The sequence below is a fragment of the Pongo abelii genome, chromosome 16 (assembly GCF_028885655.2).
Source record: "Pongo abelii isolate AG06213 chromosome 16, NHGRI_mPonAbe1-v2.0_pri, whole genome shotgun sequence".
Taxonomy (NCBI): domain Eukaryota; kingdom Metazoa; phylum Chordata; class Mammalia; order Primates; family Hominidae; genus Pongo; species Pongo abelii.
In genome coordinates, this window is record NC_072001.2 from 53,290,704 (window position 1) to 53,304,127 (window position 13,424).

The 13,424-nt window shown below is 42.5% G+C and overlaps 1 protein-coding gene and 1 non-coding gene across 8 annotated transcripts in view; both read right to left on the reverse strand.

Moving 5' to 3' along the window:
• GABPB1 (GA binding protein transcription factor subunit beta 1) overlaps positions 1-13,314 on the reverse strand; it is a 79,759-nt gene extending 66,445 nt beyond the window's left edge. For 2 of the 7 annotated variants that reach the window (XM_054531461.1, XM_009249824.3), the window contains exons 1-2: positions 13,110-13,233; positions 4,387-4,410 (exon numbers count right to left, since the gene is read on the reverse strand). The gene's annotated coding sequence lies outside the window, so the exon portion shown is untranslated. Of the gene's footprint in view, positions 1-4,386; positions 4,411-11,993; positions 12,090-13,109 lie in introns of those variants that run through there. The other 5 variants (XM_002825442.6, XM_002825441.6, XM_063716154.1 and 2 more) reach the window with 3 other exon arrangements.
• LOC112129313 (U6 spliceosomal RNA) lies at positions 5,496-5,602 on the reverse strand. Its single transcript, XR_002911715.1, has one exon. It is a non-coding gene; the product is annotated as a U6 spliceosomal RNA (small nuclear RNA).
• Positions 13,315-13,424: the final 110 nt, after the last annotated feature.

Consider the following 13,424-nt stretch of genomic DNA (forward strand, 5'->3'; position numbering starts at 1 on the left):
TGTGCTATTCTGTCTCATGATTCTACTCCTTTATATGTCATCCTGCCTAAGAAGTCTTCCCCTCCCGAACTTACCTAAGTAGTCCTATTCTCCCTCCAAACCCAGTTCAGACATTACCTCCTCCGATAAGTTTCCCTTGACCTCAGCAAAATGAATTAATCACTTCTTTATTCTCTCATTGTGGCCTTAACACACTTCCATTATTAGATAGATTCCATCACATTACAAACGATTTATTTATAAGCTTTCCTCTCCCATAAGCCTTAGGAATTCAGACAAGGATTGATCTTTTTTTTTTTTTTAACCCTTATAGGAGTAAAGGCTAGTGGTTTATCTTATTCTTATGTGTATTTTAGTATCTAACAGCTTCTAATATACCACTCAACAGATGTTTGCTAAATTAAACAAGTCCTTTCTATTCAGCATTATTATAAACATTGTAAACCTACACACACAAAAATTGAAGGCAAGATCTTTAACCAAAAATATTTCACAAACTGAAAAATTGTGTGGATTAAAACAAAAGTAGTTTGTAGTTCAGTGTTTTGTTTAAGTGTGTATAGACACCATAGATCAGTGCTCTTCAAACTGTTGGTCATGACCTATTAACAGACTGTGAAATCACTTTAGTAGGTTAAAGCCAATGTTTTTGAAAATATCAGCATATATCAAATGTAGTTATCACACATGCATATAGTAACATATATAGACAATTGCCATGTAAGATATATTTTTTATTGGGAGTCAGAATAAACAATCATCTGAGAGCTACTTCTATAGTTGTTAGATAGGTTTCAAGGTTTATATTAACAAGTTGTAGTAGTCAAAGAAGGCCTCTTCAATGAAGGACTTAACATTTGTTTTTTGTTTGGTTGGTTTTTTTTTTTAAGATGGAGTCTCGCTCTGTCACCCATGCTGGAGTGCAGTGGCACAATCTTGACTCACTGCAAGCTCCGCCTCCTGGGTTCACGCCATTCTCCTGCCTCAGCCTCCCGAGTAGCTGGGACTACAGGCGCCCACCACCACACCCGGCTAATTTTTTGTATTTTTAGTAGAGACGGGGTTTCGCCATGTTAGCCAGGATGGTCTCGATCTCCTGACCTCGTGATCCATCCGCCTCGGCCTCCCAAAGTGCTGGGATTACAGGCGTGAGCCACTGTGCCCCGCAGGACTTAACATTTGAAGCATAATCTGTCTCCCCATCATCTCTTCTCAGCTCATCTATCAATCTCCCCATCATCTCTTCTCATCTATCAATCTCCCCATCATCTCTTCTCAGCTCATCTATCAATCTCCCCATCATCTCCTCAGCTCATCTATCATTCTCCCCCTTAGTTACTGTGCTCTAGCCACAAAAGTCTTAGCAATTCTTTGAACAAGGCAAATGTGTTCGCACTTTAGGGCCTACCACAAGTTGGTCCTGCTGCCTAGAACTCTTCACTTAGATAACTGCATGGCTTGCTCCTGCACTCTAGGACACCCAGGGAGCAGCTTTCCCAGACCACCTAAGATAGCTACCACATCCCACCAATCTATCCCCTTACCTCCTTTTTTCTTTTTTTTAGATGGAGTCTTGCTCTGTCACCAGGCTGGAGGTGCAGTGGCGCCATCTCGGCTCACTGCAGCCTCCGCCTCCCAGGATCAAGCAATTCTCCTGCCTCAGCATCCCGAGTGGCTGGGACTACAGGCACACACCACCACGCCTAGCTAGTTTTTGTATTTTTAGTAGAGATGGGGTTTCACCATGTTGGCCAGGATGCTCTTGATCTCCTGACCTCATGATCTGCCCACCTCGGCCTCCCAAAGTGCTGGGATTACAGGTGTGAGCCACTGCACCTGGCCAATCAAATGTAGTTATCACACATGCACACAGTAACATATATAATTACCATGTAAGATATATTTTTTATTGGAAGTCAGAATAAACAATCATCTTTTATTACCTACTTTTATTCCTTTTCATTTTACTCATTACCACCTAACCACATATTTGTTTACTATGTGTCCCTCCCCACAAACGTCAGCTCCAAGAAAACAGGACTTTGTCTTCTCTTTTGTTCATTACTATAACACCAGAGATTACAACAGTGCTGGCCGCAGGGCAAACATCCCTGAGTAGGCTCTGACCGGCAAGGAAAAGGAAGAATGCATGGAGTTGTGCTTAAGCAAGGTATATTACAGAGTAAACACCAGCTTAATAATGTTAAACAGTAAGGAATAAGGCTGAAGAAGAATATAAAAAGGTTTGAAAGTCAGAAAGTAGAATTTGGACTTTATCTTGTAAACAACTGGGAGTCATTCAAATTTTTGAGCAAATGGTGACCCTTTCAAACATTTATTCAGCACAGGTTCAATTCACTTTGTTTGACAGAATAGACAGTGCAAAGGTCAACAGCACATGTTCTCTCCTCAGGCTTATATGTTTAGCAATGGGTTCAAAATATTTTCAGGAAAATCATTCTGGCAGCCACATGCAAAAAGGATTCAAGGAAGGAAAATCTAAAGTTTAAAGCAAGCAAATAATAGGCAATGCAGAATTCCAAGACAAACTGAGAGCCAATAAAGGGTAAAAAACTGTGCTCACGCCTGTAACGCCTGCACTTTGGGAGGCCGAGGAGGGCGGATCACCCAATGTCAGGAGTTTGAGACCAGCCTGACCAACATGGAGAAATTCCATCTCTACTAAAAATACAAAATTAGCCAGGCGTGGTGGTGCATGCCTCAAATCACATCTACTCAGGAGGCTGAGGCAGGACAATCGCTTGAACCTAGGAGGCAGAGGTTGCAGTGAGCCGAGATTGCACCATTGCACTCCAGCTTGGGCAACAAGAGTGAAACTCCCTCTCAAAAAAACAAAAAATAATAAATAAAAAAAGCAAAAGTATGCATCACAGACTACTTCAAGATTTAAGTATGATAAAATTAAAAGAAATGGTGAAAGCAGGTGGGAGGCTGAATAATAATAAATCTAAAAGTGATGGAAATTCCTTAAGCGTTCCAACAGAAATATCCAGTAAACTATTGGAGCAACAAACATGGATGGGACACACATTTGGGAGTCATCAGCATATAAAACATCTAAGAGGGGAATAATCAAGTACTGATGAGACTAACAGTGCTAAGAGGCTTATGAAACAACAAAGAAAACAGAAAAGTAGTAGTCAGAAGGGAAAACCAGGATGGCAAACTAACACAAACAGCAAGGAGACAACATTAAAAAGCCTCAGTGGAAATAGTAACACATATATACTAGCTGAAAAGAGTCAGGATGAAGCCAATATTATTGACAAAAAAGATGTCCTCTGAAGCAACAATCTGAACTACGCTATTCCAAAACTGCATAAGTTAGGAAAGTAGTAGTAAAAGAACTCAGGAGTTGACTAGCCTGGACAACACAGTGAGACCGTGTCTCTACCAGGAAAATATAAAAATTAGCCAGGCATGGTGACACATGCGTGCAGTCCCAGCTACTTGGGAAACTGAGGTAGGAGGATCACCTGAGCCTGGGGAGGTCAAGGCTGCAGTGAGCTTCAATTGTACTCCAGCCTGGGCAACACAGTGAGACCCTGTCTTCGAAAAAAAACTAAAAACTCAGGGCAGCAATTGTAATTCAATTCTTAAAATTTTTGAAATAAAGAAGAGAAATGCAGCAGATAGCTAGAAAGAACAGTAGCAGCAGTTCATCAAACTTGATTTTTTTTCCTCCCAAAGTACAGAAGCCTGTACTTTTTTTTTTTTTTTTTTGGAGATGGAGTCTCGCTCTGTTGCCTAGTCTGGAGTGCAGTGGTACGAACTCGGCTCAATGCAAGCTCCGCCTCCCGGGTTCACGCCATTCTCCTGCCTCAACCTCCCGAGTAGCTGGGACTACAGGCGCCCGCCACCACGCCCAGCTAATTTTTTGTATTTTTAGTAGAGGGGGTTTCACTGTGTTAGCCAGGATGGTCTCGATCTCCTGACCTCGTGATCCACCCGCCTAGGCCTCCCAAAGTGCTGGGATTACAGGCATAAGCCACCAAGCCTGGTGAGAAGTCTGTACATATTTTAAGGTAGGGAAGAAAAAACATTGCAAATAACAATCAAAGTGACCAGAGAGGTAAAGTTAACTGTAGCAGCAGGATTCTTCTTCTATTCAATTTACAAAATAAGATGAAAGAACAGTGATTTGTCATGGTTACAATGAAAAAAAAAATGTGCAAGCTTGTACCCTGTTTTCCTTTTTCATTTATATAGAACTAAATGGCATCTATTAAGAGTTAAAGAGGAAGAAGGAATATGAGACAACAGAAAAATGCAATTAATAAGATGATTGCCAAGAAGTAGGAGGGGCCTATTTGGAATTGTTCAGCATAAATTTATAGTGGCCAAGAAATCTTCATAATTACTCACCTTCCTCCACAAATATGCTGTGACCTGTGAGGGAAAACAGAAGAAATCGATGGTGGAAAAATCTGACAACAGGAGTCCAGTAAAATATAAAATAAGTGATTGATGTCAAAGTGCAGACTGTATCTAGTGCATACAGGAGTAAGCTAAACGTCTCAGACTGGGTTGCTGTAACAAAATACCATGAACTGGGTAGCTTACAAACAACAGAAAATGATTTTTTTTTTTTTTTTTTTTGTAGAGATGGGGGTCTCACTATGGTGCCGAGGCTGGTCTCAAGCAATCCTCCCGCCTCAGCCTCCTTAAAGTGCCAGGATTACAGGCATGAACCACCACACCCAGCCCAGGAGGCTGAGAAGTCCAAGATAAGGCACTGGCAGATTCAGTATCTGGTAAGGGCCAGCTTCTAGACATGTCTTTTTGCTGTAACCTCATGTGGAAGAAAGAGCAAACAAGCTATCTGGAGTCTCTCTTTTTTTTTTTTTTTTTTTTTTTTGAGACAGAGTCTCACTCTGTCACCCAGGCTGGAGTGCAGTGGCGCCATCTCGGCTCACTGCAACCTCCACCCCGCCAGGTTCAAGCGATTCTCCTGCCTCCACCTCCCGAGTAGCTGGGAATACAGGCGCCTGCCACTGTGCCCGGCTAATTTTTGTATTTTTAGTAGAGATGGGGTTTCACCATCTTGGCCAAACTGGTCTTGTACTCCTGACCTCCTGATCCACTCACCTCAGCCTCCCAAAGTGCTGGGATTACAAGCATGAGCCACTGCACCCGGTCTGGAGTCTCTTTTTTAAGAGCACTAATCCCACTCCTGAGGGCTCTACCCACCTGAGCTAATCACCTCCCAAAGGCCCCATCTCCTAATGCCATCATCTTGGAGGTTAAGATTTCAACATGAATTATGGGGAGACACAAGCTTTTAGACCATAGCACTCAGGGCGAGAAACTGAGGGTCACTATGAATGGAACAAGTAAAGGAACACAGCAAGAATAATCACATTGGCAAAGATCACAGAGTTCACACAAGCCATTTAGGGCATAAAGGAAATTTTTTAGATCATTCACTTATACACCATACAAATTTTTTTTATTTTTTATTATTAAAAAGAATAATAAATATGGAACATATCATAAATTTATGTGTCATCCTTGTGCAGGGACCATGCTAATCTTCTCTGCATCGTTCCAATTTTAGTATATGTGCTGCTGAAGCAAGCACTATACTATTAATTATTTTTTCCTCTGTTTGGATACATGGGAAGTGCTGTGGAAATAAAGGATTCCAGGAGTCAGAAGGGGCTATACATCCAAAACCGTTATCATGAGAAGAAGTGACTTAATTCCAAAGTTCAGTACTGTAATTTTACAACCACCTCAGTCTCTACATGCACAGAATGGGTGCATTAAAGACAGGTATCACAGTGGCATCTACCCACCTCCTTTAAAGAATCACTACTATAGGCTGGGCGCAGTGGCTTATACCTGTAACCTCAGCACTTTGGGAGGCCAAGACGGGCAGATCACTTGAAGTCAGAAGTTGGAGACCAGCCTAGCCAACATGGCTAAACCCTGTCTCTACTAAATATACAAAAATTAGCTGGGCATGGTGGCAGGCACCTGTAACTGCAACTACTTGGGGGAATCACTTGAACCCGGGAGGCAGAGGTTACAGCGAGCCAAGATCACACCACTGCACTCCAGCCTGGGTGACAGAGTGAAACTCCATCTGAAAAAAAAAAAAAAAAAAAAAAAAGAATCACTACTATAGTAAACCACCATAGTAAAAGTATTTTATGCCTCAAGTGTAATGAGACATAAACAAGCTAACTGGGTTATAGGAATGCTCAAGCCTCTTTCAGAAAAAAAAAGATTCTACATTATGTAACATAATCACAGCATTAGTGGGTTTAAGATATTCTTAAAAATAGAATCACAGTCAGGACCAACAGGAGTAGTTTTTTAAAGTTTCAATTTTTTTTTTTTTTTTTTTTGGAGACAGAATCTTGCTCTGTCACCCAGGCTGCAGTACAGTGGCACAATCTCTGCTCACTACAACCTCCGCCTCCCAGACTAAAGGGATGCTCCCATCTGGGCCTCCAGAGTAGCTGAGACACAAGCGCACACCACCATGTCTGGCTAATTTTTGTATTTTTAGTAGAGACGGCGTTTCACCATGTTGGCCAAGCTGGTCTCGAATTCCTGACCTCAAGTGATCCGCCCTCCTCGGCCTCCCAAAGTGCTGGGATTACAGGCATGAGACACTGTGCCCGGCCATTTTTTTTTTTTTTTAAACTTTGAAACTTTTTGGCTGGGCACAGTGGCTCACACCTGTAATTGCTGCACTTTGGGAGGCCGAGGCAGGCAGATCACAAGGTCAAGAGATCGAGACCATCCTGACCAACATGGTGAAACCACGTTTCTACTAAAAATGCAAAAATTAGCTGGGTGTGGTGGCACACACCTGTAGTACCAGCTACTCGGGAGGCTGAGGCAGGAGAATCGCTTGAACCCGGCAGGCACAGATTGCACTGAGCTAAGACAGTGCCACTGCACTCCAGCTTGGCAACAGAGTAAGACTCCATCTCAAAAAAAAAATTTTTTTTTTAAATCATAGTATCAGTATGCTGAGTATTTTTTTAATCAAAGGAGATGGAGGTAGACGTTTTCCATTATTTCATTTTAATTGACTTTAATTTACCATGCACTATAAAACTATACAATACCATAAAAAGATGTTTTAATATTATAAAATAGGACTCAAAATTAATATTTTATAGGTTCCTTATCTTCAATTCCAAAAATCCAAGAAACTTCTGAAACCCAAAATAACTCATCTTGTGGTAAACCTTACCCAAACTGATACAAAGCTATTTACAGTCTTTATCCTATTTAGTGCTAACATTCATACATTTTGTTGCAGAAACAGTAAGACTTTTGAAGGGGGTATTGCACTGGACTCTATTGGAAGGCTACACATTACTACCTTGCCCATATCAAAAAAAATTCCTAATTCCATAACCTATTAGACCCTAAGAGTTTGAATGGTGGACTGTCATCCTATAATTGCTAACATTTATTGTTATTAACTATGTTTCAGGTACTGTTCTGTTCACTTTATATGAAATAACATTTAATCTTTCCAATCATCATGAGCTAAGTATTATAATAATCCGCATTTTACAAAGAAGGAAACTGAGCCACGGAGAGATTAAGTAAACTGCCTAAAATCACACAGCTAAAGTATGACTAACTGGGATGACACTGGGATGAATATTTAAAATATTACACATAAGATTAACAACATACAACAAAATAAGAGAACTGATTATGGTAGCGTGGTAAGAGTGATATGTTTCTCTACTCAATTGATATTACTTCTAGAATAAGGAATCAAACAAAAAATTACAAAACACTACATGCATTTACAAATTCTCATGTACAATTTCTACAAACTTGCTTAAAATGCAGAGTATAAAACCCAAATTTCTCAGCTTATGCTAACACATTTTTTTATTGAAAAATAACATCTTAATATCTTAATTACAACACATGATAGATAATTTATATTCATTATAGAAGTTAGAAAATTTGGATAAGCAAAAAGAAAATAATCACCTGTAAAACTACACTCAGAAATAACCATTTAACAATTTGGCACATATCCTTCCAGACATCAATATATTTTTGGGTTTTTTTTACCAAAATGGAATCATGTTTTTAAATTTATTTTTTCTCACTTACATATACCAAGACATCCTTTCATGTCTTTATATTACTCTATCATCATTTTCATGGCTGAGAAGGCAGTACTCCACTGTAGGGATGGACCCTAACAATCACTGTGAAACATTTAGGTTGTTTACAATTTTACCATATAATGATCAATAGTACTGGCTCTAGAGTCACACTGGTTGGATTCAAGTCCTGGCCCTAACACTTAACTAACTCAGGTATCTTGAGCAAGCAACCTCATTTCTCTATGCCTGTTTTTTCTTCTGAAAAGCAGAAATAGTACTACCCACTTCATATGATTACCGTGGGGCTTAAAGGCATTAATACACAGCTTTTATAATCAATAACACTGCAACTAGTATGCTCACAACTAAATATTCACACACATCTTTACTACATCAAAAAAAAAATTCTTTAAAGGGAATTTCCATGTCAGACGGTATGCCAATTTTTAAGGCTGCTGAATCTGCCAAATTACAGTGTGGTTTAAAGCCCTTCATTAAATAGCCTTCTCACTTAATACTCATTTCTCTTCATCCAGGAAGGCAAAAACTATTATCCAGTTAAGTTAACCAGCTTGTTTCACTCAATTAGCTTTTTGTTCTTCCACCTGTAAACCTCGGCATATTTAATAAAACCTCAAAGTTTATAGGTAACTTGAAGACACCTAGCTCAAATTCTCCTTCAGTACGATTCCTCTACTCTAGAATCCCCAACTTGTCAGTGAACAGGAACAGCCTACCACCCAAAACAACTCATTCTATTTCCACAATTTTGAGGAAATTTCTCTTGAAAGAGAGTTGACCTGCTTCTTTTAAACTTCTACCCACTGACCCTAGTTTCTTCTGGTCAAGTCAAATCTGATCCTTCTGTATGACAGAACTCCAAATCCTTAAAAGTGGCTGTTACTTCTTAAAAGAACCTCCTCTTCTTTAGGTCAAACATCCCATTTTTTCAACTTTTTCTCATTTCCATTTCTCTCATGATCAAGGTCCTCGTTTATGCTCTACAGATAAGTGATTTTGACACTTAGGTGTCTACCACCTTGCAAATGAGAAAAATTAAGGTCCGTTCCTACCCTACTTAAGTTTGGGCCTCTGTGTGGTTTTTTATTAGCTCTCCAGATGATTCTGATAAAGTCTGAGAATGAATACAAGGTCTCACTTATGATAGTATGCTACCCAAAAAGCCAACACAATACCCCGAATATAATATAACTAGTACACAGTAAAGTGGGACTAACACTTTGCTCTGTCAATAAGCTGTTCTACCAACTTCAGAATTATTCACAGATGGGTGTGGTGGCTGACGCCTGTAATCCCAACACTTGGGAGGCCAAGGTGGGAGGATCACTTGAGTCCAGAAGTTTGAGACCAGCCTGGGCAACATAGTGAGATTTTGTCTCTACAAAAAATTAAAAAATTAGCCAGACATGTTGGCAGATATCTGTAGTCCCAGCTACTCAGGAGGCTGAGGCAGAGGCAGGATCGCTTGAACCTGAAAGGTGGAGCTTGCAGTGAAGTATAATCGCACCACTGCAATAAGCCTGGGTAACAGAGAAAGCAAGACCCTGTCAAAGAAAGAGGTGCAAGGGGGAAAACAGGGAGGGAAGGAGAGAGAGGGAGAGGGACAGAGGGAGAGAGGAAAGAGAGAAGGAGGGAGGGAGGGAGGGAGAGAGAGAGACAGACAGAAAGGTGCACTAGCCCACCAACAACTGAACTGACAGTTGATTGCACCAAAACATCTTCTCTGTATAGAGCACTGTGATATCAACACTGAGAAAAAACACAGGCCCTAATACTGATCTCATCTAGTGCTAGATTTACCTTCTAGAAAGCATGATGGAAAAAACATCTTCAGAAAACTATAATACTAATTATAGCTATCCCAGTGTAGGCACATCAGAGCTATAGAAACACTGTGATTACTAGCTGGAAATCATACTAGTTGTTGGGGAGGAGAGAGGAGCAGAGGGATGACACCAAGGAAACTAAGTTGCTCTGAACTTCAAGATTTTGTGTGGGTTTGTTTTTCAACATTTGCAAGGTCAGAAGAGATAGAGGCCATCAGTGAGTTCATCTGAACTCAGGCTACTTGCAAACAGAGACTGGGTAACTGCCTCATGCACCCTCAAAAATAAATTCATGATGCAAAACTTCATGTAATTTCTGAATTTCTGAATTCCTCATGACGTGCACTTTACCTGTTACCTGTTACTATTTCTGGTACTGAGAGGCAAAAGAAAAAAGAAAAAAAAAATCCATGGTACAGGAGATGTGGTCCATTACAATGACACAATATTAGGGGAAAAAACAAACTAAAACCAAGCATACTTTTTTTTTTTTTTTTGAGACGGAGTTTCGCTCCTGTTGCCCAAGATGGAATGCAATGGCGCTACCTCGGCTCATTGAAACCTCTGCCTCTCTGGCTCAACCGATTCTCCTGCCTCAGCCTCCTGAGTAGCTGGGATTACAGGCGCGCGCCACCCGGCTAATTTTTTGTATTTTTAGTAGAAATGGGGTTTCACCGCGTTAGCCAGGCTGGTCTCAAACTCTTGACCTCAGGTGATCGCCCTGCCTCCGCCTCCCCAAGTGCTGGGACTGCAGGCGTGAGCCACTGTGCCTGGCCAAACCAAGTGAACTTAACCAAGATCCAATCTATTTTCGTTTGAACAGCAAACATAAAAATACACCTGGTATTTTCTAACAATTACACGAAGAATGACCAGATGCTTCCTGTTGATGGAACAGTAGAGAACTATAGACTAACAGATTCAGACTACAGTTCACAGAAACAACTGGAAACAAACTTAGCTTCCTTTCAAAGCCATTAAAATATGGCCTTAAATTTTTACGCATTAATCAATTAAGTATAATTGTCTCCCAATAAGTATAATTGTCTCCCAACCTAGAAAACCCAGAATGGTTCAGAGAGACAAAGAACTCTAAGGATATGTCTCTGCAAACCGTTCGTTTCACCAAAGGATTCACTGCAGAATTAATTTTCTGTAAAATCTGTACCTCCTATAATTTTCAGCACGTTCTATCTTTAAAGATAACATTTACACACAAGTGTTAATAGCATATGTAATGTGGAATTCACGTGTTACTTGTGTAAATCATTATAAATATGTAATAGAATTAAATGTTTTAATCACTTAAGAATATCTTCAAATGTTCCTGAGTCTCCGAGATCATAGGCAGATTATGCAGTCTTTATCTGTGATTTTGTTTAGGCACCTAAATTCCAACTTTTAAAAAAGTTAGAGCCCAGTAAAAAAAGTATAGGAATCAATCTTATTCAGTCTTGTTAAAATGTCTTGCATAACATCCTGATTTGACTTGTATGGTGAAAGCACGGTAAGAATGACACATTTCTGTTTTTTGAGTTTTTTTAAAAAAAAGTATGAGTGTACAGTGGAGTGTTCCAGAGGTTACATGGTGTGCTAACCACAACAGTCTGACGTAGATCTGAGAATCTTCTATTACACCAGGCATTAAAAAGATTTGCAAAAATGCAAGATGTCACTCTTATCATCTATGTTAACATGTAATGGGTTTATTTTTTGTTTTTGGAAAAAAAAAACCGAGAGAAAATAAAATAAAGTCATCTTTAGTTTCCTTAAATTCAAAGTCTGAGCCTGAAAATGGAAGTATCAAAGCTGATGGTTATACGTCAGTGAGAAAAAAATTTAAACCAAGCTGGGTGGGTCTTTACATGAGATAAACTATCTACAAGAAAGAATGTCTGACCACTAACTTCTGCATAATAAATGAAAGTGGAACTTTTAATTCCGGGATGGCGATGTACTTTACAAGGACCATTTACACACTACATCAAACCTTTTTCTAGATAAAAAACGTACTTCAGTAACTTGCCTGAATTGAGAGAGCAAAACAGTCCGGAGAGAAAACTTAAAATGTTTCCACATTATCAAGCCCCCTTCAGAAGTACTGTGGTCTCGGCCCCTCCTTTGAACAGATGTCCGCTCGCCACAGTCCAATCAGGTTTAAAGCAAGAGTAGTTGTACTGAAAACAAGCTTAAAGTGGGAAGACACACACAAAGCAGGCCTGTATCATTCCTTTGGTTTCAGTTTTCACGATGCACCCTTGAGGCTAGGCACGCTGATTCAACACACTTGGAGAGCTTCACCGAAACACACTAAACACACAGTGATGAACTGTGCCCTGGCAGAGATGACCTGGCAAAATTCTCAACTTCTTCCCTGAGGCCGTGCACCCGCAGTTCTCGGCGGCGAAGTCTTTGGGGCAGAAGTCCCGAGCCTTCAGAACGGCAGGCTTCTCCCCCTCAGGACTCCAGTCCCCGCGGCCAAGGCTGTCGCTGCGGGGGCCCCGCGCGGGACTGGCCAGGCTCTTCCATTAACCCTGTCTGGTCCGGCCGATCCCGCCGCGGCCCGAGCGCCTCTCGGCGCCGCAGCACAGGGCGCCCAGGACCCGCCACCCTCGCCGCCCGTTCCCCTCTCCGGAGAGCCCGGCGGGGCCGTCAGGCTGCCGAGACAAAGGGTACCGCGGCGCCAGAGGCCGAGGCCCAGCCGCGCCTGCCTTCCTCCTTCTCCCGCCCACCGCCAACCTCCAGTCGCCCGCAGAACCTCCGCTGCCTCGGCGCGACCCCATCGCCACCCCCGGGCTGCCGCTCGGGACCGGCCCGCCGGGCAGCCGCGAGGAGGCCGCGGCACGCTAGGGCCGAGGAGGGGGCGGCGGCCGCCACCATGTCTGCCCGCCCCTCCCAGAAGCGGGGTGCCCAGCGGACAAAGCGCAGCGGCGGCGCGGGCGGAGCGGGCGCCCAGGCCGACCCCGCCGACCCCCGCGGAATAAGCGGGGCCAGGAGCCCCGGAAACCCGGCGCCTTAATGCAATAAACAGGAAATCGCGGGGATGATCTGGGTTCCGGGGGAAGTGGAATTATTTTTTACCAGCGAAGAGATCAACTTCCACATCCGGTGGTAACAGGGCCCTACACAGACCCGCACTGACCTGGAAAAGCTTCGGGAGCGGCGACGGGAAGGCAGCAGGAGGTGGTGCGGGGACCCGAGGCGCCTCGTACCCGGCCGGGCTGACGCGGCCCCGCTACACACAAAGCGCTTCAGCTGCACAGGGCGCTATTTTCCGAAAATGCCGCGTCTGGTCGGCGCCCAAAATCCCCACCGAAAAGTCCCCCGTGCTGCGCGCGGAGGGACACATGGTGTGCGACTGAGTCAAGCTCCCAGCATCCCTCCCGGACCCGGCCCTCTTCAGCTCATCGCCCGAGGATTTTCCGCTTCTGCACTCGTCGGCAGATCCTGCTCCTAT